The sequence below is a fragment of the Ovis canadensis genome, chromosome 23 (genome assembly GCF_042477335.2).
Source record: "Ovis canadensis isolate MfBH-ARS-UI-01 breed Bighorn chromosome 23, ARS-UI_OviCan_v2, whole genome shotgun sequence".
In the NCBI taxonomy this organism is placed as follows: Eukaryota; Metazoa; Chordata; class Mammalia; order Artiodactyla; family Bovidae; genus Ovis; species Ovis canadensis.
The window spans coordinates 41,776,866-41,800,352 of record NC_091267.1 but is presented as its reverse complement, the minus strand read 5'-3'; positions in this window follow the sequence as shown (position 1 = coordinate 41,800,352).

Sequence of the window (23,487 nt, the reverse complement as noted above, 5' to 3'; positions counted from 1 at the left end):
CTACAGTAAAACTTAATAATAAAAAAATGACTTTGGCCATAAGGATCAAGATAGAATCAGGTAAATCAATTAGAAATTCATTTAATATTTCAGGCACAAATAAGGGTAGTTTAGAAACCGGTGGCAATCTTATAGGTAGTGAAAAGCGCTCATTTTCTGAATATAATTTTGAGATACTGCAGCTGGATTAACTGCTAGACTAGATTAGGAATAGAAACGAGAGGAGCCAGGAAGAGCTCTAGGGAATTTTGAAGGAGTGGTATCTTTTGAGGAAGCCTTCCTTGAGAGAGTGACACTTAGGAATTGTTGTTGCTGTTCAGTTGCTAAGTTCTGGGATTCTTTTCGACCCCATGGATTGCAGCCCACCAGGCTCCTTTGTCCATGGGGTTTCCCAGACAAGACTACTACAGTGGGTTGCTATTTCCTTCTTCAGGGGACTTTCCGACCCAGAAATCGAACCTGCGTCTCCTGCCCTGGCAGGCAGATTGTTTACCACTGAGTCACCTGGGAAACCTCCTAATAAGAATTAACTGGATAAAGGGTTAGGATGGACAGAACACATAGACTGAGAGTTGATTATGTTTCTATGAAGATAAAAAGAAAATAACTTTATTAAGCTGAAATTAAAGTGTATTTATTATACTTGTCAAACTTTTAGGGACAGTATTATTTGCAACCTTGCATACTATTTAAAGCAGTGCATGTGACACTGTATTCATCCTGAATTCTTAAATTAGGCTTCACATTAATTAGGTTTGTGGTACATAAATTTAATAAATGTTATTTCAAAATTACTATTATAGAAGCTTTTTCTTAATATTACTTATCTGTACACAGCCAAGGAGAGAAAAAACACCAGTTGTATATTTACAAAATTACATTGCAACTGCTTCTTCTTTACAATAATAGGGAATGCCGGTTTTGTATTGATAATGCAATAGTCTGACAGTTCTGGAACTTTCAAATGGAAATAAATTAGGAAACTTCCACCCTGCTTATAAGGATTCAAGGCGTGCATTTAACCTGGATCTGAACTGCATTAAATCTGGTCACATATTAAACAACAAATCTAAGCAAATATGTACAGCATCAGCAAATATGTGTACTATTCTCAAACATTTTCATTTTCTGTTAAATATTTACACCTTTTAATAGTTTCATGTTTATTTTACTTATTAAATAATTCTCATCTCTTTCTGTTTCTTAAACAATATATTTATATAAAAGAAGTCATAACAAAAGGCAGTGCCATCTATGTTGTGTCTGATGCATCTTCAATCATTGCACTTACACTTTTGTTTTACTTCATTTTTTATGGTTGGTATTTTCATCTTTTAGAGCAGCTTCTAGAAGTACTTAGTCTTAGAGGAGTCGCTAACCAAATTCCAAAAATTAGGTGATTCCAACAGCCCAAAGCAATGATAATAAAAGACATCAAAGGCTTTGTTTTTGATGCTATTTTTAAAACGAGGCCGATCAAGTGTGGTTTGATTTTTCTAAAGGAGGAAATCAAAGGCATCAGGGCAGGATGTATGGAATTATGACAACGAAGCTGTCTCAGCATGGAGCTGATAGAATCACGGAAACCCTGTCAGGAACACATCTGGCTCTGCCTCTCATTCCAAAGTGATGCATCAAGTCTTCTAGTTGGAAAATCATGGTAACTCCCCAGATCAGTTTCCCCATGGCTTTGGAAACTCAGATGTGCCTTGGGGAGGAAAAAAAAATATGTTCCTTTTTTCCTTTCGTGCTTTCATTATATTGAGGCCACTTATACTATGATCCAACTCATGATTTAGTCAGAAAATTCAGTATTTTAATTAGACAATTTAGTTGTTTTAAAACACTAAACTCTTACACAATAGTTGTTTGCATCATATGGCGAAAATGACATTTTTATAAACCTGTTTTATTCGATTATTCTGGCATTAGCTAAATGACTGTATATATCAGTTCAGTTCAGTTCAGTCACTCAGTCACATGCAACTCTTTGCGACACCATGGACTGCAGCATGGCAGGCTTCCCTGTCCAACACCAATTCTTGGAGCCTGCTCAAACTCATGTCCATTGAGTCAGTGAAGCCGTCGAACCACTTTATCCTCCATTGTCCCCTTCTCCTCCTGCCTTCAATCCTCAGCATCAGTCCTTCCAATGAATATTCAGGACTGATTTCCTGTAGGATAGACTGGTTGGATTTCCTTGCAGTCCAAGGGATTCTCAAGAGTCTTCTCCAACACCACAGTTCAAAAGAATAAATTCTTCAGCACTCAGCTTTCTTTACAGTCCAACTCTCACATATATACATGACTACTGGGAAAACCATAGGCTTGACTAGACAGATTTTTGTCAGCAAAGTAATGTCTCTGCTCTTCAATATGCTATCTAGGTTGATTATAACTTTTCTTCAAAGGAGCAAGTGACTTTTAATTTCATGGCTGTAGTCACCATCTGCAGTGATTTTGGTGTCCAAGAAAATAAAACCTGTCACAGTTTCCATTGTTTCCCCATCTATTTGCCATGAAGGGATGGGACTGGGGCCATGATCTTCACTTTATGAATGTTGAGTTTTAAGCCAACTTGTTCACTCTCCTCTTTCACTTTCATCAAGGGGTACTTTAGTTTCTCTTTACCCTCTGCAATAAAGGTGGTGCCATCTGCATATCTGAGGTTATTGATACTTTTCCCTGCAATCTTGATTCCAGCTTGTGCTTCATCCAGCCTGGCATTTTTCCTGATGTGTTCTGCATATAAGTTAAATAAGCAGGGTGACAATATACAGCCTTGACACACTCTTTTCCTGATTTGGAACCAGTCTATTGTTCCATGTCTTGTTCTAACTGTTGCTTCTTGACCTGCATACAGATTTCTCATGAACCAGATAAAGTGATCTGGTTTTCCCATCTCTTTAAGAATTTCCCACAGTTTGCTGTGATGCACACAGTCAAAAGCAGAAGTAAATGTTTTTCTGGAACTCTCTTGCTCTTTTGATGATCCAACAGATGTTGACAATTTGATCTCTGGTTCCTCTGCCTTTTCTAATTCCAGCTTGAACTTCTGGAAGTTCACAGTTGAAACTTGGCTTGGAGAAATTTGAGCACTGTTTTACTAGCATGTGAGATGAGTGCAATTGTATAGTAGTTTGAACATTCTTTGGCATTGCCTTTCTTTGGGATTAGAATGAAAACTGACTTTTTCCAGTCCTGTGGCCACTGCTGAGTTTTCCAAATTTGCTGGCATATTGAGTGCAGCACTTTCACAGCATCATCTTTTAGGATTGGACATAGCTCAACTTCAATACCATCACCTCCACTAGCTTTGTTCATAGTGATTCTTCCTAAGGCCCACTTAACTTTGCATTCCAGGATGTCTGGCTCTAGGTGAGGGATCACACCATTGTGGTTATCCGGGTCATGAAGATCTTTTTTGTACAGTTCTTCTATGTATTCTTGCCACCTCTTCTTAATATCTTCTGCTTCTATTAGGTCTGTACCATTTCTGTCTTTTATTGTGCCTGTCTTTGCTTGAAATGTTCCCTTGGTATGTCGAATTTTCTTAAAGAGATCTCTAGTCTTTCCCATTCTACTGTTTTCCTCTAGTTCTTTTACATTGATCACTGAGGAAGGCTTTCTTATCTCTTTGCTATTTTTTGGAATTCTACAAGTGGATATATCTCTCCTCTTCTCCTTTGCCTTTACCTTCTATTCTTTTCTCTGCTATTTGCAAGGCCTTCTCAGACAACCATTTTGCCTTTTTGCATTTCTTTTTCTTGGGAATGGTTTTGATCACTGCTTCCTGTACAACGTCACGAACCTCCATCCATAGTTCTTCAAGCACTCTGTCTATATTCTATAGAAATAGTATATACTATCTGTACATACATGTGTATATGAATATGTGAAAGTGAAAGTTGCTAAGTCATGTCTGACTCTTTGTGACCCCATGGACTATAGTCCATGGAATTCTCCAGGCCAGAACACTGGAGTGGGTAGCTTTTTCCTTCTCCAGGGGATCTTCCCAAACAGGGATCAAACCCAGGTCTCCTGCATTGCAGGTGGATTCTTTATCAACTGAGCTATCAGGAAGCCGTATATATATTCAGTAAAGAAATTAATTTTGTATAGCTTAAAGCCAGAGCTTTCCAAGTGTCACAGTGGTAAAGAATCTGCCTGTCAATATGGGAGATGCAAGAGATGCAGTTTCGATCCTTGGATTGGGAAGAGCCCCTGGTAGGATATGGCAACCCACTGCAGTATTCTTGCCTCAAAAATTCCATGGACAGAGGAGCCTGGCAGGCTACAGTCCATGGGGTCACAAAGATTTGGAGACAACTTAGAGCAGCCATGTTAAAGCCAGAATATTATCCAAGTGATTCCTGCACTTCTTAGATTTTGGGGAATTTCTTTACAACAATTTTCTGAAGAGAAGTGCCAAGAGATGAGATGAGAAATCACTTTTGCAGTTTACTGCCTGGGCCATAATTGTTGATTTTACACAACTGTTGAGATTAAAACTCTGGCCAAATTCCACCAGGACATCTCAAAGAACTAAGATGTCAAGCCTATTTTACCTTAAGTTTTTATTGCAACCTAAAATAAAAGTGATTTGAAAATTGTAAAAACTGTAACAAAGTAGACATGAATTGTTCAATTTCTGGTTCACATTTTGTTTTATTTTGACTATATGGAGTCATTGAGGTCTCCAGTTCACTTCATTCACTTACAGCATCTGGAAAATGTGTTTATACCAAAGGCAAGCTCTCTTATGAAAGAAGGTAATATTAATACTCACCTATTGCTCACACAGCAACCTCCAGTCTAATAATTATCTTAAATGATCTAATGATGCTCACACAAGAGTTCTCTGGAGAAGAAATAGGATGCATGATCATCCCCATTTCACTGATGAGAAGAATGAAAGAGTTAGAAATATTGAATCTGCAGAAATATTGAAGTCATTTCATCTTCATCTTTTTATACGTGAGGTGATCTACTGTGATATTGATTGTTACTATTATTACTTACTATCTTTGCTATTGGGTCTTTTCACTGCAGCACAGTAATACTGCATACTTTTGTGCAAGTGAAAGCATTTTTATTTTGAAGTTTTCTGTGCAAAGCCTATTTATATTGAACTTTCTTTCATCTATCTGATACCTGCTTGATGAGCCCTCCAAGCAGGGATGCTAATGGTTTTTATAAAGGACTGTCAACCTTTGCATTCTTTACACATCATTGAGTTTTAAAGTGCAGGACTGTGGCAGCTTACTACATAACATGGTCTCAATAAACCTATCAATTGGAGACTTGGCTCAGCAGCATTTCAAAAACCTTACACTGGCCCCAGGTGCATTTGAGGAAAATGTCCCCTCTCAGCAAGCATGTGTGAAAATATAACAGCAGTGTTGGACCTGGGTTGGAAGAAAAGCCCTAGAAATATCAAGGATTACTGAATGTGAGGATCAAAATCTGCCTTGAAGCTCATGTTAACAACTTCCATTCAACTCTGTGAGGAGTCAAAAATATTGCACCCAAGGTCAGCTGAATTTTCTGTTCTTAAATAATGCTGGGGAACTTCATTCAAGAAAGAGACCTGCTAAGGGCAATCCTTTAGATGGAGGATAACTCACTGTTTGTAATAGATTGGGGAACAAAGAGTTAGAACTTATTGGGAAAAGCCTCTATTTAGGTGTGCACTATTGTACTAAAGAAAAATAATGCTATTTTGGCATCCTGGGATCAAAGATCAGCTTTTTATTAAAATTCCACATCACTGGTCTTCCCCTGGAGTCCCATAACTAGATGGGCAGATTATGGACCTTTTTTCTGGTAGATATTTGACTCTTAGAATATATTGTTTGTTTCTCTAGATTCTGGCAACTAATAGCTCTTGGGTTTTATCCAGTGAGAGACTGACTCTTCTTCTTGCATTGTGCACAGAGCAGGATGCTTTACATGGAGGCATAGTGGATACTTAATTCAGTTCAGTTCAGTTCAGTCGCTCAGTCGTGTCTGACTCTTTGCGACCCCATGAATCGCAGCACACCAGGCCTCCCTGTCCATCTCCAACTCCCGGAGTTCATTCAGACTCACGTGCATTGAGTCAGTGATGCCATCCAGCCATCTCATCTTCTGTCATCCCCTTCTCCTCCTGCCCCCAATCCCTCCCAGCATCAGGGTCTTTTCCAATGAGTCAACTCTTTGCATGAGGTGGCCAAAGTACTGGAGTTTCAGCTTTAGCATCATTCCTTCCAAAGAAATCCCAGGGCTGATCTCCTTCAGAATGGACTGGTTGGATCTCCTTACAGTCCAAGGGACTCTCAAGAGTCTTCTCCAACACCACAGTTCAAAAGCATCAATTCTTTGGTGCTCAGCCTTCTTTACAGTCCAACTCTCACATACTTAATTATCGCCTGATAAAAGGGGTCGCTCAAGGCCTCCCTTTCCAGATGTCTCTTCTGCTTGTTAATGTCTTCTAGAGTACCCACTTTTGAGATCATTGAACTCCAATATATTTAACCATTAGCATTTACTACCAAAACATTATAAATAAGTTTATCCATTTTAGCTGGTTGCCAGTATTACAAACAGATACCAACACATCCAAGTTTTTATTAAGGAAGGAAAGTCATGGGGATAGGACATCCTTTGCAAGGGGCCATATAGGGTTAAAGTGTTTGAACAGACAGAGCCTTTTTTTCCATTCCTTTTCTATACATCTAAAGTATACAGCTGTCAGTTTTCAGTGCACATCTATTGACTATCTACTCTACTCAAGGCACTGTGGTTTTAGAGAACAAAATAATTTTTTATTCTATTTTATCAGCCCTTAGAGAGTTGAGGGCTGACATATATATATATACATACATGCTGTTGTTGCTGCTAAGTCGCTTTAGTCGTGTCTGACTCTGTGCAACCCGATAGACGGCAGCCCACCAGACTTCCCTGTCCCTAGGATTCTCCAGGCAAGAACACTGGAGTGGGTTGCCATTTCCTTCTCCAATGCATGAAAGTGAAAAATGAAAGTGAAGTCGCTCAGTCATGTCTGACTCTTGGCAACCCATGGACTGCAGTCTACCAGGCTCCTCCATCCATGGGATTTTCCAGGCAAGAGTTTTGGTTGCCATTGCCTTCTCTAATACACACACACACACACACACACACACACACACACACACACACACATATGTCTATGTATTTGTGTTATAATATGAGGAAATCATTGGCAATGGAATCACAGCGATTTAAGTACAGTATTGTGTGTAAGCATAGGAATTAGAAACTCATTTTCTCTTAGATGAACTGGGCCTGACTTCAGAGAAAGGCTAGCTTTTGTACTTTGTCTTGACAAGTAAACAGGATCATGAAAGGCAGAGGAAAAGGAGGAAGAAATCCTGGGACAGGGAAAGACAGGAATGAAAGTATGAACATTAGAAAGAAAGTAATGGGGAAAATGGTAAGTGATCCTAGTTTCTTGAAAAAGTCAAATTCTTATAAACATGTAAGCATAAAAACAAGTTGGAAGTAGCCTACAGAGATTTGAAAAAGTTCAGAAAGCCATTATAAAGGTTTGGTGTTAAACATGTAGGTAATAGAGATTAATAAAAAAAGATTATAAACAGAAGAGTGATTTGATCAGTTCTCTGCATTATAAAGGGCTTCCCTGGTGTTTCAGATTATAAAGAATCTGCCTGCAATGCAGAAGATTCAGGTTCGATCCCTGGATTGGGAAAATCCCCTGGAGAAGGGAATGGCAACCCACTCCAGTATTCTTGCTTGGAAAATTCCATGGACAAAGGGGCCTGGCAGGCTATAGTCTGTGGGGTCACAAAGAGCACATTATAAAGGAAGACAGCAAATGAAGGGTCTGACTTGGGGAGAGACATAGAGGTTGTTGCAACAATTTAGTCAAGAAAGAATGTGAAAAGAATATAGACACTATAAAGCTCTGGCCAGTGCAAAGGAAATTAAAGTAAACCAGGAGAAAACTAGGATATAGCACCAAAAGGAGTTTATGACAATAAATGTAAGCAATGGAGCAGTGGTACACCTGAAAGGAGAGGACTGCTAATTGTGTGGGAAATAAAAATCTAATACATTTTTTTTTCATTATTATCCCTTAAACTACTCCTGGCCACTATAATAATAATGATATGACATAATGTTAAATAGATGATGAGAGTTTATACTTGATCCTCACAACAAATATGATCAATGGAAAATAAAATGTTGAGGTTTTACAAATGAGAATGCAGATACAGACAAGTTAAATGTGTCAAATATTAGAGAAATGTAGATAGCGACCCCATGGAGTGTAACCCACCAGGCTCTTCTGCCCATGGAATTTTCAAAGCAAGAATACTGGAGCAGGTTGCCATTTCTGATTCCAGGGAATCTTCCCGACCCAAGGATCAGATCTACGTATCTTGCATCTCCTGGATTGGCTGGTGGATTCTTTACCACTGCACCAAGGACTGCAGATATCTTATAAGTTATAAAAAAAAAGATTAAATTCAAATGTGTTAACAACTCCAATCTTCATCTTCTGAGCATTTCATCAAAGTCATCTCATATGTGTTATCAATGGATTCTGCATATCCAAGTAGATACATGATTAGGACTGCGTGTATGCCAAGTCGTTTCAGTTGTGTCTAACTCTGCAAACCCATGGACTGTAGGCCACCAGGCTCCTCTGTCTATGGGATTCTCGAGGCAAGAATACTGGAAAGTGAAGGTGAAGTCGCTCAGTCGTGTCCGACTATTTGTGACCCTTAGACTGTAGTCCACCAAGCTCCTCTGTCCACGAGATTCTCCAGGCAAGAATACTGGAGTGGGTTGCCATTTCCTTCGCCAGGGTATCTTCCCGACCCAGGGATCGAACCCAGGTCTCCCACATTGCAGGCAGATGCTTTAACCTCTGCACCACCAGGGAAGTGGGTTACTATTTCCTTCTCCAGTGATTAGGAGTAAATGATCTTAATCTTTTCTGAGGGGGGGTAAGGATGGGGATGTTGAGGATCAGGATGTAGGAGGTGTGAAATTTTCTTATGTGAAAACTATGAGACAGTTTTTTTTTTCTTTTTTCTGCTAGAGGGAAAAAGAAAAGGAAATCTATCAACAAAGCAAAAGCATAAAGGTTCACATAAGGGAAGTAAAATTTACAAGATTAAAGAAAGTTAGAAATAAGCTTCTTTGCTCTGTGAACTAACATTGCAACTGCTTCTTGGATCTGATAAGGAGGGAAATAATTTTTATTATTTCACTGAAATCAACACCTAAAGATGCCTCATATTTCTTTATTATAGTATTCATTTTCTTTTCACATTTGACTATAAATTGTCTTTGTTGATTTTACACTTCATTTTATCCTCAAAATAACCTTTCTTGGTTGATAGGGCTTGCTCTTTTTACATTCATTTTATAGGGAAGGAAATTGAGAATTTTCCTCACAGCAATTAAATGACCAAACTGGAACCTGAACCTTCATCTTCTGACTCAATATCTAGGATTCTTTCCATGATCCCACATTACTTCAGACAAGTATGGCATAATTTCTGAAGACAAGCAGTTTCTAGTATGAGGAAAGAGATTGAGAGTTAATTATTTTTTTAAAAACTGCCCCTTCTATCTCCAAAAGGCCTTAAAGAGGAAACCACAAACTGAGAATGCTTCATTTGTCTTATCTCTCTGGCAAGGAATAAGAAGCATTTTGGAATTCCCTAGAGCTTATGAAGCCTGCTCTATACTTACAGCCCTTCCTGTAATTAAAGGCTACATCACTTTAGGATGGAAATGGTGAATTCACTTCTGGAAGCATAAAGCCATATGCAAGGCTTAGTTTAACAAAAAAGAAACCAGAGATCAATCACATGTGAGTTTTGTTAGGATGGAGATATGCAGTAAAACCGTGGTGAGGGCAGAGTTGACACAATCTTTCTCTCTGAGTTGGTATGAAGTATTGGAGCTTCTGTAATGATACAGAGGATTTTGTGGGTGAAAAAGAAGAAACATCACTTATTGGCCTGAGCCGGAAGTCTACAGAACTTTTCAAAAGATTTGGTGAACAGATGCTTTTAGAAGCTCTTACCAGCTCAGCCTTCACGACTAGTAATTTCAAACAAAGCAGGAGGTCTGAGCATTAATGTTATTTTCCCTCCTTTGTCTGTAGTCCCTTCGGCTAACCACTGATAGCGAACAGCCTGGAGCAGCCTTGAGAAGTCCCCGTGGTGAAAACGCATCAATGTCAGCTTTTCAACTAGGAGCTTGTTGTCAGCTTGAACTAATTTTTTTTTCGGGTTTCTCTTCTGCTTTACATCTTCCTAACCACATTAAAAAGGAGATAATACCCACCACCCGTCTCCAAAGATATGTTATTTTGTTTGAGTTGTTATCATATATTTGTCATGTCTAAGCTACGCAGAATCCTATTCACGTTTTCACGAATAATAAGACAAGATGGCGGGGGAGGTGGGGAGGGAGACGGTGGATGAATTAGGAGAGTAGCGTTGACATATACACGCTGCCATGTGTAAATAGATGGCCAGTGGGAAGCTGCTGGATAGCACAGGGAGCTCGGCTTGGTGCTCTGTGATGACCTAGTGGAGCAGGATGAAGGCAGGTTGGGAGAGAGGCTCAAGACAGAAAGGATTTATGTATACTTATGTCAGATTCATCTTGTACAGCAGAAACTGACACAGCATTGTAAAGCAGCTATACTCCAGTTTTAAAAAAATAAAATAAAATAAGCTGGCATATGAGAAATTAGTAGGGGCTCTTGGTAGAGACTGGCTTTCCAGGTGGCTCAGCAGTAAGAATCCGCCTGCCGATAGGGGAGACGCAGGAGATGTGGGTTCGATTCCTTGGTCAGGAAGCTTCCCTGGAGTAGGACATGGAAACCCACTCCAGTATTCTTGCCTGGGAAATCTCGTGCATGGAGGAACCTGGTGGACTACACTCCATGCAGTCACAAAGAGCTGGACGTGACCAAGCGACTGAGCATATACATGCACCCTTGGTAGAAACATTATATCCCACTATTGAACATACCTTCTTAGATCAGGATCCCTAGAAGCAGATCTTGAGATGAGGATTCAGGGGCAAGAAATTCATGAGTAAGTTTCTTCCTGGAGACACTGTTAGGGGGAAACAGAGCAGAGTAAGAAAAGGGAGTGCTGGTAGTTGCTTAGTCATATCCAACTCTTTGTTACCCCATAGACAGAAGCCCCCAGACTCCTCTATCCATGGAATTCTCCAGGCAAGAGTACTGGAGTGGGTTGTCATTCCCTTCCCAGGGGATCTTCCTGACCAAGGGATCAAACCCTGGTCTCCCGTATTGCAAGCAAATTCTTTACCATCCGAGCCACCAGGGAAACCCAAAGAAACCTGCAAAGGTGCAATTTCCAGTCAGGTTCCCTGAGGGTGATCTCAGCACCATCTTTTCAGGGAAACTGGCTTACCTGTTATTCTTCAGGATCCCTCACCTTGAAGACAGAGAAGTGGGCTTTCTTCTTCCTCACTGCCTGCTCATGCTTAGATAAGCCTGCCTCTCACAAGGTTGCCAGCTCTTGGAAATGCCAGTTTCAGTAGCGTGCAATCCTATCAGTAGAATCTTACAGGAAAATTGAAGCAAGTGAATTTTGGAGCTAGGGTAGGTGATCACAGAAAGAGTGAAGGTTCAAGGGAATCCGGTTAGACCACAGATTCAGGGATGATGAAAAGGAAATCGGGTTAGAGCTGCATTAAAGATTTTTATTTTCTCAGATCTTATAAAAATCCTTAGAGTTGATTATGAAACATGATAATGAACAGCCCTGGAGTGGAAAAAGGTCTTTTAAAGAATTGTGCATGGAGTGTATTGAAGTCCAAGGAATGAGAGAGACAGGGTGCAGGGCTCACTCAGGAGTCAAAGTGTTGGCAAGGTTTGCTTCTATAGTGTATGAAATATCATCCTTTGGGATAAATTAGTTCTACTTCTGAAGTGGTTATTTTGAAATAGCTATTTTTATTTTATACTTGAACTCCTCCGATAGGCAAAAATATCCAAAATACCAATGACGATTCCAGCTTTTTTAGGAGCAAGCTCTGGTTTATTTACTGCTTCCACATTGACTTTTTAAGGCTGGTTTGGCTTCCTTGATGGGATTTCCTGCATTTTCCTCTGTGATCTGCTTTGCCAACTCCAAATTGGAGAGTGTATTACTAAAGCATCAAAATTTGATAACAGCTTTTCTATCTCCAATGAACATCTCTTCTTGCTATAGCTCTGTCCTGCCCCATTGCACTAGCTGGACTCAGAGCCTGGTTGAGGGCAGGATACATAAACAGCTGTTCAAGAATGGACCAAGCAGAGACCTTGCAAAGAAAGTATGCAAAGAAAAAAAACTGAGTTCTGAGCAAGGCATGAGCGTGGCTTCTGGCTATCAACTATACAGATAGATCAACTGCTTTTCATTGTAGAAAAGGATGTGGCAGGGTTCCTTCATCCACCCATTATAACAACCATGGGAACTGCAGGCAGAGCCAAGAAGAAAGTATTTTGAATATAGAATAACTTCTCAAAAATAATCATCATTGATATTCACAACTGTATGACAATAACACTGTCAGAATTTCCAATTTTCTAAAGTCCAAAAACATGTATTTTGAAATCCAGAAAACCTACTATTACAGGTAAGATGTCTTCCGGGATGAGAGACCTTTAGCCCCCTTCCAGACACAGAAATGGGGAATACTGTGTGTATGTATTGTATGTTCTTGTCCTATACTTATTTGCTACAACACTGACTTTCAACATTTGACAGAAGCATAAAGTAAGAAATGCATTTTACTCTGTGACTGTATATAAATACATATACACAATTATATAATGTTGGGAAGGCATGTTTGAAAAACAATACCTACTATTATCCTGCTTGTGGTCCACAATGACATTTTCTATTCTTTTTCAGGCTTATGTGGAAAAAAAAAAATGCTGACAGCAATCCTGGGCTTCCCTGGTGGTTCAGGTAGTAAAGAATCTACCTGGGATGCGGGACACCCGGGTTCGATCCCTGGGTCAGGCAGAGTCCCCTGAAGAAGGGCATGGCTGGCCACTTTTGTATTCTTGCCTGGAGAATCCCATGGACAGAGGAACCTGGCAGGCTACAGTCCATGGGGTCACAAGGAGTTGGACATGACTCAGCGATTAACACTTTCACTTTCAAACTGAGCATTGTCAACAGGAGTGATAGTGACCCCAAAGCTGTAAAAATATGTTCTTGGGGGCAAAGAAAACTTACACAATAGTTGGTGACCCTCCGAAAGGTCCCAGTACATAAATACACAGTACACTGTGCCCAGTCACTCAGTCGTGTCCGATTCTTTGGGACCCCATGGACTGTAGCCTGCCAGGCTTCTCTGTCCATTGGATTTCTCAGGCAAGAATATTGGTGTGGATTGCCATTTCCTACCCCAGGGGATCTCCCTGATCCAGGGATCAAACACAAGTCTTTTGTGTCTCCTGTATTGGCAGGCATTTTTTTTTTTTAAATCATTGAGCCACCTCGAACGCCCTGTTAACAGGTCAGTATGTCTGTGGTATTAATATTTCATTTGGGTGGGGTGTTAGTAAAAATGGGGACTATTGAAAAAAAATTGAGAAACACTACAAAACTGGCCTGCATTTTAGAAAACACTTTCAGAAGTTTAGGAGATCAGTTCAACTGTGCTTGAAATTCATATTTCTTTCATAGAAGGCAAATGAGATCAAATGTCTATAATCCATAAGCATACGGAACATTTGTTCAAGATCAAGAATCCCAAATCCTAGTTCCACTTTTCTGTGGGATTTAGGACATGACTGCTCTTCTGAAATTGTCATACTTCCCTCTTATGTTATTCCAAATTAAACAAATTCCTTCTGCTATGTACCCAGAAATTGGGATTGTAGCTCCAGGTTCCCCTGAGAGAAAAAAAAGAAAGTAGATTATTATAATAAAGTGTGTGATGAAAATTTTAAATTGGGGTAATCTTCAGAACTAAAAGTGGTCATTAAAGGATAGAATCTACCCAAGATATCATTCAGGGCCAAGAAAAGACTGATGCAGTGTGTGTAAGGTAGTAGTTACGGGAAAATGACGCTTTTTAGTGTTTATTTGACAGTGAGGTAAGACTATATAGTAAATCAATTACACGTGTCAACATCTTTTTTTTCCTGCTTCTTTACTCCTAATATCTATTCTTTTTCTGTCTTTGGATTTCCATCCCTGAACCCTTCCATCAGTAAGCTACATGATATGTAAAAACTGATGGAAAAGAAAGGGACTTCCCTGGTGGTCCAGTGGCTAAGACTCCATGCTCCCAGCACAGGGAGCCCAGGTTCAATCCCTGGTCAGGGAACTAGATTTCACATGTTGCATCTAAGAGTTTGCATGCCTCAATTAAAAATCCCACGTGCCACAATTAAAAGAATCCACATGCCACAACGAAGACTGAAGACCCTGCATACTGCAACTAACACCCCGAGGAGCCAAATAAATAAATTTGAAAAAAGAAACATCTTTAAACAAAGTTTCTTTCTACCAAACCTCATATACAAGAACATGTGGAAATAGATTTTCATATTCATCAAGAAAATTTGGATATGCTTAAAATTCAATGGACATGAGTTTGTGCAAACTCTGGGAGTTGGTGATAGACAGGGAAGCCTAGCTTGCAGCAGTCCATGGGGCTGCAAAGAGTTGGACAAGACTGAGCAACTGAACTGAACTGAATGTTAACCAGGAGAAATGTTGCCAACATTTGCAGTAAGGTCTGCAAATAGCCCTTTGTGTTGATGGGCATTACCCTCAGCGCCTAGAGATCTGTGACTGTGACACACACAGGATCTGAGCACTGGAGGAAAAGGTAGTGTGTATACCAGTTTCCCCTACCTATACCTTTGAAAAGTTGATGAAACCTTTCAAAGCTCCAACCACAAAATGGAAAGGTTAGCAATTTAGTCAATTTCAACTCTGTTCAGAGGTATGACATGGTTCATATGCCCATTCTGAACCAGAACACAAGGAAGATGTAGTCAAATTGTACCACACACCTGCTGTGCTCAGAGGAAGACAAAAATGCTGAAGCAAAGAGATCACCAATGAACGAAATAGCAGGTGGGATGGGAGCAGAGAAACTAAGCATAAGGTTGCTTCTCTCAGGAAAAATGTATTTTGGAAGGGTGGGAAATATTTTGTGTTCTTTTTCTGTGCAGATAGAGGGAAAAGTTGAGATGAAAATTTGCGATGAATAGATTATTTCCTGTGAAGTGCTTTTCTCTGCCTCTCATTTCAGATTCTAGTATTTCATAGTCTCAGATTGACATTTTGAAGTATTCGAATTAATTTACTCTTGCCTAAATCTAATATTTTATTGTCACTTTAAAAAATGGTCTCTGACATCCAGGTCCAAGATAATGAAGAATTCTGTTTTTAATACTATACTTACGGATATTTTTAGTCACTAAATTAGTTTATTTGATAATATGAGCTTAATGAAGTCCCATGGAGGATTTTTCCAAAATTCATGAATTTAATACCACTTTGGAGTTAGTATTCAAAATGGGGGTTTGGGACTCTTTAAGTGAATAAACTGACACATATACAACCTCACTAAATACTCAGTGGATTATTCAAAATATTATTGTCACAATATCATTGTTATTTACCAGACAACCCCTCAAAATGCTCTTTAAACCACCAATATGTGTTTTTTTTCTATATATAAAATTTTCTGTGCTTATTATTTAACATGTGACTCATCAAATAAGGTAGAAGGGAAGATAATCAAGACAATTGCATTTTCTTTAGGCTGAAAACCTCTTGTAACACAAGGTTACCCCTAATGGAGGATTTTTATTTGTATCATGATACTGCCTTGAGGTATCCTTTGAATAAATTATAGAAATGTGGCTTTCTTTTTTTCTGAGTTTACTTCTCCTAACTTGCAGAGCTATCCTTTTCCACTTAAAACTCTTATTAAAAGAAAAAAGACTTTTAGACACTCAAGTTTGATAATTATGGTTGCACTGACACTTCACAGACACTTTTCAGAACAGAACATGTCTTATCAACTAGCTTAGTGAGCAAGACAAGCTCATAGTCTTGAGCATAGTTGAAATAACAGTGTTCTTATGGTAATTTATGGTCCCCTAGGAAAGACTGAAGACAAAAGGAGAATAGGGCGACAGAGGATGAGATGGTTAGATAGCATCACTGACTCAATGGACATGAATTTGAGCAAACTCCAGGAGATACTGAAGGACAGGGGAGCCTGGCAGGCTGCAGTCCATGGGGTCACAAAGAGTTTTATATAACTTAGCAACTAAAAAGCAACAACAGGTGATACCCTGGAGAAGGAAATGGCTACCCACTTCAGTATTCTTGCCTGGAAAATGCCATGGGGTCCATGGGGTTGCAAAGTTATACACAACTGAGTAGCTAACATATACATTCTCTAGGGAGTATTGGCACTTGCCATCCGTTAATCTATTTCTGCTTTATTGACTATGCCAAAGCCTTTGACTGCGTGGATCACAGTAAACTGTGGAAAATTCTTCAAGAGATGGGAATACCAGACCACCTGACCTGCCTCTTGAGAAACCTATATACAGGTCAGGAAGCAACAGTTAGAACTGGACATGGAACAACAGACTGGTTCCAAATAGGAAAAGGAGTACTTCAAGGCTGTATATTGTCACCCTCATTATTTAACTTATATGCACAGTATATCATGAGAAACACTGGGCTGGAAGAAGCACAAGCTGGAATCAAGATTGCTGGGAGAAATATCAATAACCTCAGATATGCAGATGACACCACCCTTATGGCAGAGAGTGAAGAGGAACTCAAAAGCCTCTTGATGAAAGTGAACGAGGAGAGTGAAAAAGTTGACTTAAAGCTCAACATTCAGAAAAGGAAGATCATGGCATCTGGTCCCATTGCTTCATGGGAAATAGATGGGGAAACGGTGTCAGACTTTATTTTTTGGACTCCAAAATCACTGGAGATAGTGACTGCAGCCATGAAACTAAAAGACGCTTACTCCTTGGAAGAAAAGTTATGACCAACCTAGGTAGCATATTAAAAAGCAGAGACATTACTTTGCCAACAGAGGTCCGTCTAGTCAAGGCTATGATTTTTCCAGTGGTCATGTATGGATGTGAGAGTTGGACTGTGAAGAAAGCTGAGAGCCGAAGAACTGATGCGTTTGAACTGTGGTGTTGGAGAAGACTCTTGAGTGTCCCTTGGACTGCAAGGAGACCCAACCTGTCCATTCTGAAGGAGATCAGCCCTGGGATTTCTTTGGAAGGAATGATGCTAAGGCTGAAACTCCAGTACTTTGGCCACCTGATGCGAAGAGTTGACTCACTGGAAAAGACTCTGATGCTGGGAGGGATTGGGGGCAGGAGGAGAAGCGGACAACAGCAGAGGATGAGATGGCTGGATGGCATCACGGACTCAATGGACGTGAGTCTGAGTGAACTGTGGGAGTTGGTGATGGGCAGGGAGGCCTGATGTGCTGCAATTCATGGGGTCGCAAAGAGTCAGACACGACTGAGTGACTGAACTGAACTGATCCATTAATCAGTTAATCAAATTTGAGCATTTATCATTCTAAACTTATTGAAGGAGATGGTGACAGCCTCCTTATTATGCAATAGTTTCAAAAAATATTCTTTTTCTTTTGCAACTTCAGGTGGCTTTCGGCTGAGAAATTATGAAGTATAGACACACTTTTAGTTTTAACTCCTTAAAATAATCTCATTTTCCTGTCTAATTGAAGCTCTTCCTTTCTTGGCTTATTCTGTAATATATCATCTTGCATTCTATTATTGTATGCTGGCTCATCTGGACAATACTGCAATAAATTGTGATGGCTGACAGAGCATTAAGTGAATTTCAATAAATTATGAGAAACTTCATTCTGCCAGGAATGCAAAAAGAAAAAAAAATACTTGACACCTCTTAAAAAGACAAGAGGGGGAGCTTTAAAAATGAATCCCTAAAATATTAGTCCTGTTTTTCTCCTATTCAATTGTCAATGTAGGGAGGATAACTGAATCAACATTTTTCAAAATTCGATTATGATATAGTCTTTATTTAAAGTTCTTGAAAACAGCTTATTATAAAATTTTAAGATGTATGTGTGTGTGTGTGTGTGTGTGTGTGTTAGTCGCTCATTTGTGTCCGACTCTTTGCGACCCCACGGACTGTAGCCCACCAATCTCTTCTGCCCATGGAGTTCTCCAGGCAAGAATACTGAAGTAGGTTGTCATTCCCTTCTCCAAGGGATCTTATTATAAAATTTTAAGATGTACTTATTTCTTTTAAAATAATTTAACTTGTGAAAGTTGCTGAAACACGTTAGATTGGTCATTACCAATATTTTATTGTTGTCCATTAGGGTATTTGGCCTCTGGCCCATAAAAGTATATAATTTCCTCAAACTATTATACTGAGGGCTCACCTCTCATTATGTGTATTTTTTGCATAGTGTTTAGAGGGAACTGATACTCAGTTGTGATGATCATGTGATTTATAGTCCAGACAGGACAGCTTGAGAGGAAGAGGAGTTTCATTGAAATGTAAAGTCTGGACCACCAGTGAAAACCAACACATCCAAGAGTTAAACAATATGAACTGTTTCTCTATGCATCATAGATGCCCAATATAAGTTTTAAATTTTTTTGGAATATCTGTTGCTGATTCTGACAAATATTTTTCATGAGAGATTTAAATTGTTATTTTTTCAAACTTTGTGTAATAAACCCACCACTCAGTGTGCTAGGGAGAGAAAGAATATGTTTTAGACATTTGTTCTTAATTTAATCCTTTTGATTCTAGTCTTTCATTTCTCCTTGGAATTAACTTTCTTATCTTCTTTGTTATTCCATTTTCTCCTTTTTCCCCTCTCTTCCAGGTGATGGTGGGTTGGGGTCGAAATCATGTCTCGCAACTGAAATTATGAGACAAAGTGAAAGGTGTGATCTAGTATATTGCAATGGAGGGCAATGAGCTTCTGTCTGGGATAGCAGTGTCCTTGCTGTGTGGAGAGAACAAGGGACCAAGGCAATAAACTTCTCTGTATACAAATAATCTCTTTCCTCCCCTCCCAGCTCGTGGAGTAAGAAATGGAAACTCACTCCAGCATTCTTGCCTGGGAAATCCCATGGAGCCTGGAGGGCTACAGTCCATGGGGTCACAAAGAGTCTGACTTGACAAAGCAACAGAGTACATTCTCCGCTTCCAACTACGCTTCACTGAGGCTCCGTGTGCTATTTAGTGAATCCCAGACATGAGCCTCCTAGTGATCTGAAGAATAAAATTCATTATTTCCACTAAAGTTTCTCAAACTAAAGCTTCCTTCCTTTCAATGAATAGTTACCTGTCAATCTTCATTCTACCCTTCAAAGATATGTTAAAGTGCCTCATCTGCTGCTGTCTTCTACCCTAATCTCTCAGTTCTTACGTGTATGTCCTTTCACAATTTCATCCTATTCAATATCTTAGTGTCTGAAGAGAAAGGAGGTGAACAGTTGTATATTTATTCTGTCAATGTTTCCTTTAAACATATATGTTGCAGAATGATAGTTTCAAAGCTTAAATCTGATAATGTCATATTGCTTTACCAAATCTCTTACTGTTCCTCCAAAGCCCTGAGTGGCCTGACCTCTGAATTCTCCTTCATCCTCATCTCATACAAGAACCTAGTATCTCTCTCACTTTCCTCAATGCACAAACCCACATCCACACCCGCACCAACACCAATCCACACACACCCACACACCCACCCACATATGCACACACACCCCCACACCCCCACATGAAAGCAGACACACAGATACACCCACACCCACACCCACACCCCCACCCCCCACACACACACACTCATCCCCCACTTACAGGTGTTTTTTGATTCCCTTCACATGCAGTGCTCCTTCTGCCAGAAGTTTCATTTTCTGCAAAGACAGCTTTTCTTAGCTCTTTCCATCTTTGAATTATGACTTTGTCTTCTTTTGCTTTGTTTTTGAGGAGGGAGGGATTACAAGAAGCAAGCTTGCATTCAATTGAAATTTTTATTGAGGTAATTGTAGTTTTATATGCAGCTGTAAGAAGTAATACAAAGATATTTTGTGCTCTTCATTCACGATTCCCCAAACGTAACATTTTGCAAATTATTTCTGTACAATATCACAACCAGGATATCAATAGTGATAAGCCCAATGATCTAATTAGTATTTCCTTAGTTTCACTGTACTCATTTGTGTGTTATTTAATTATAAACAATTTTGTTCCATGTACAGGCCTGTGATCTACCACAGGTAAGATACTATTTCTGTCACCACAAGGATCCTTTATGTTTTATGTTTATAACACAGTTAACCACTTATTATGCCCTGGAAACCATATAATGACTGTCAATTTCTAAAATTTTGCCACTTCAAAAGTATATAAATGGATTACACAGTATGTAATCATTTTTGGTGTTGACTTTTTTACTCAGTACAATTCTTTGGAGATTCTTCCAGGTTGTGACATGTATCAAGTAGTTGGTTCCTTTTTATTGCCAAGTAGCCTTTATTGCTAAATGATATGTTTGCACTAAAATTTGGTGAGAATCCCTCCACCTGTTCCACCTGACATATGGCCTTTTCCACTTTGGGATCTTATAAATAAAGCTGCTGTAAGCAATTGTGGGCAGGTTTTCGTGCAATCATGCTTAACTCTTCTTCAACTTAAGACTTATCTCAGGGAAGTATGTTGTCATTGCGCTGTATTCTTTTCTTTATGTCACTTATCACAGGTGCAGTTTTACATTTATATGTGTGTGATAATGCAATTACAATTAATAGAATATACTGGACCTGAAGGCTTCCCAGGTGGTTCAGTGGTAAAAGCACAACTGCGTGACTGAGCACACAGCACACACATACTGGACCTTAAGATGTGTGGGGGCAGGGATTATATTACTTTTTTTCTCAATTGTGTTCCTAGTACCCGAGAGAATGATTCAGTTCAGTTCAGTCACTCAGTCGTGTCCGACTCTTTGCGACCCCATGAGTTGCAGCATGCCAGGCTTCCCTGCCCATCGCCAATTCCTGGAGCCTACCCAAACTCATGTCCATTGAGTCGGTGATGCCATCCAGCCATCTCATCCTCTGTTGTCCCCTTCTCCTCCTGCCCCCAATCCCTCCCAGCATCAGAGTCTTTTCCAGTGAGTCAACTCTTCGCATGAGGTGGCCAAAGTACTGCCGTTTCAGCTTCAACATCAGTCCTTTCAATGAACACCCAGGACTGATCTCCTTTAGGATAGACTCTTTGGATCTTCTTGCAGTCCAAGGGACTCTCAAGAATTGTCTCTAACACCACAGTTCAAAAGCATCAATTCTTCGGCGCTCAGCTTTCTTCACAGTCCAACTCTCATATCCATACGTGACCACTAGAAAAACCATAGCCTTGACTAGACAGACCTTTGTTGGCAAAGTAATGTCTCTGCTTTTGAATATGCTATCTAGGCTGGTTATAACTTTCCTTTCAAGGAGTAAGCAGCTTTTAATTTCCTGACTGCAGTCACCATCTGCAGTGATTTTGGAGCCCCCCAAAATAAAGTCTGACACTGTTTCCACTGTTTCTCTATCTATTTAAGACCTTATAATTTGGTCCCTGTTTTGCTTCCGAATAGTTGCAAAACAGATTAAAAAAAGAAAAGTTATGACCAACCTAGATAGCATATTGAAAAGCAGAGATATTACCTTGCCAACAAAGGTTGCAAAGAGTTGGACACGATTGAGCGACTGAACTGAACTGAATCACCATCTGCAGTGATTTTGGAGCCTAGAAAAATAAAATCTGCCACTATTTCCACTGTTTCCCCATCTATTTCCCATGAAGTGATGGGACAGATGCCACAATCTTAGATTTCTGAATGTTGAGCTCTAATCCAACTTTTTCACTCTCCTCTTTCACTTTCATCAAGAGGCTTTTTAGTTCCTCTTCACTTTCTGCCATAAGGGTTGTGCCGTCTGCATATCTGAGGTTATTGATATTTCTCCTGGCAATTTTGATTCCAGCTTGTGCTTCTTTCAGCCCAGCGTTTCTCATTATGTACTCTGCATATAAGTTAAATAAGGGTGACAATATACAGCCTTGACGTATTCCTTTTCCTATTTGGAACCAGTCTGTTGGTCCATGTCCAGTTCTAACTGTTGCTTCCTGACCTGTATATAGGTTTCTTAAGAGGCAGGTGAGGTGGTCTGGTATTCCCATCTCTTTCAGAATTTTCCACAGTTTATTGTGATCCACACAGTCAAAGGCTTTGGCATAGTCAATAAAGCAGAAATAGAGGTTTTTCTGGAACTCTCTTGGTTTCTGTATGATCCATCAAATGTTGGCAATTTGATCTCTGGTTCTGCTGCCTTTTCTAAAACCAGCTTGAACATCTGGAAGTTTACGGTTCACATATTGCTGAAGTCTGGCTTGGAGAATTTTGAGCATTACTTTACTAGCGTGTGAGATAAGTGCAATTGTGTGGTAGTCTGAGCATTCTTTGGCATTGCCTTTCTTTGGGATTGGAATGAGAAGCTTTAATTTAGACACTGGCAAAAAGGACTTTTAAGTATATCTAGAATACTTGCAATGAACTCTAGGCCTTCTGTATCACCTTCCCGTCCCTCAGTAAAATGGCTCATGGTGCCTAGAAAGCCAGACTACCCCTACCCCTCCAGTTCCTATTTGGCCAATTCCTCTGTTTCTCAGGCTATATGTCACTTCCTTAGGGATGATGTTACTGATCCTCCAAGTCTCCAGACTAAATTTAGTCCTCTGTCATTGGTTCAACAAATGATGTCTCTCCTCTTTTGTACCCCTCACCATACTGGTGATTTCAGTTTCTCTCTGCCTTCTACCTGCTCTGTGATTTGTAGAGGACCAGAAATGGCAACCCACTCCAGTATTCTTGCCTGGAGAATCCCAGGGATGGGGGAGCCTGTTGGGCTGCCGTCTGTGGCGTCACACAGAGTCAGACACGACTGAAGCGACTTAGCAGTAGCAGTAGCAGCAAACAACTTTATCTATTTCACTGCCATAGTCCTGGTGCCTACTACAGTATGTACAATACTTGGCACAAACACACAAGGCACTAAAAAATAGCTCTTAATTAAATGAATGAACAATTGCAATATGGATTGATAGGTGACAATGCTCAGAGTTCAGAAAATTTGACTTGTTTCCTGTATATGCCTGGAAAAGGGTAGGAAAAATGAGCAGAAATAAAAGAGTGATTGGTGAATAGATATTTGGGAAATATCTATCTATAGATATTGGTGAATAAATTGACTAAATGAATCAGTCATGATGCTAGATAATGTATACTTGGTATATGTGTGCTGTGCTAGTTGCATCCAACTCTGCAGCCCCATAGACTGTAGTGCGCCAGGCTCCTCTGTCCCTCGGGTTCTTCAGGCAAGAACAC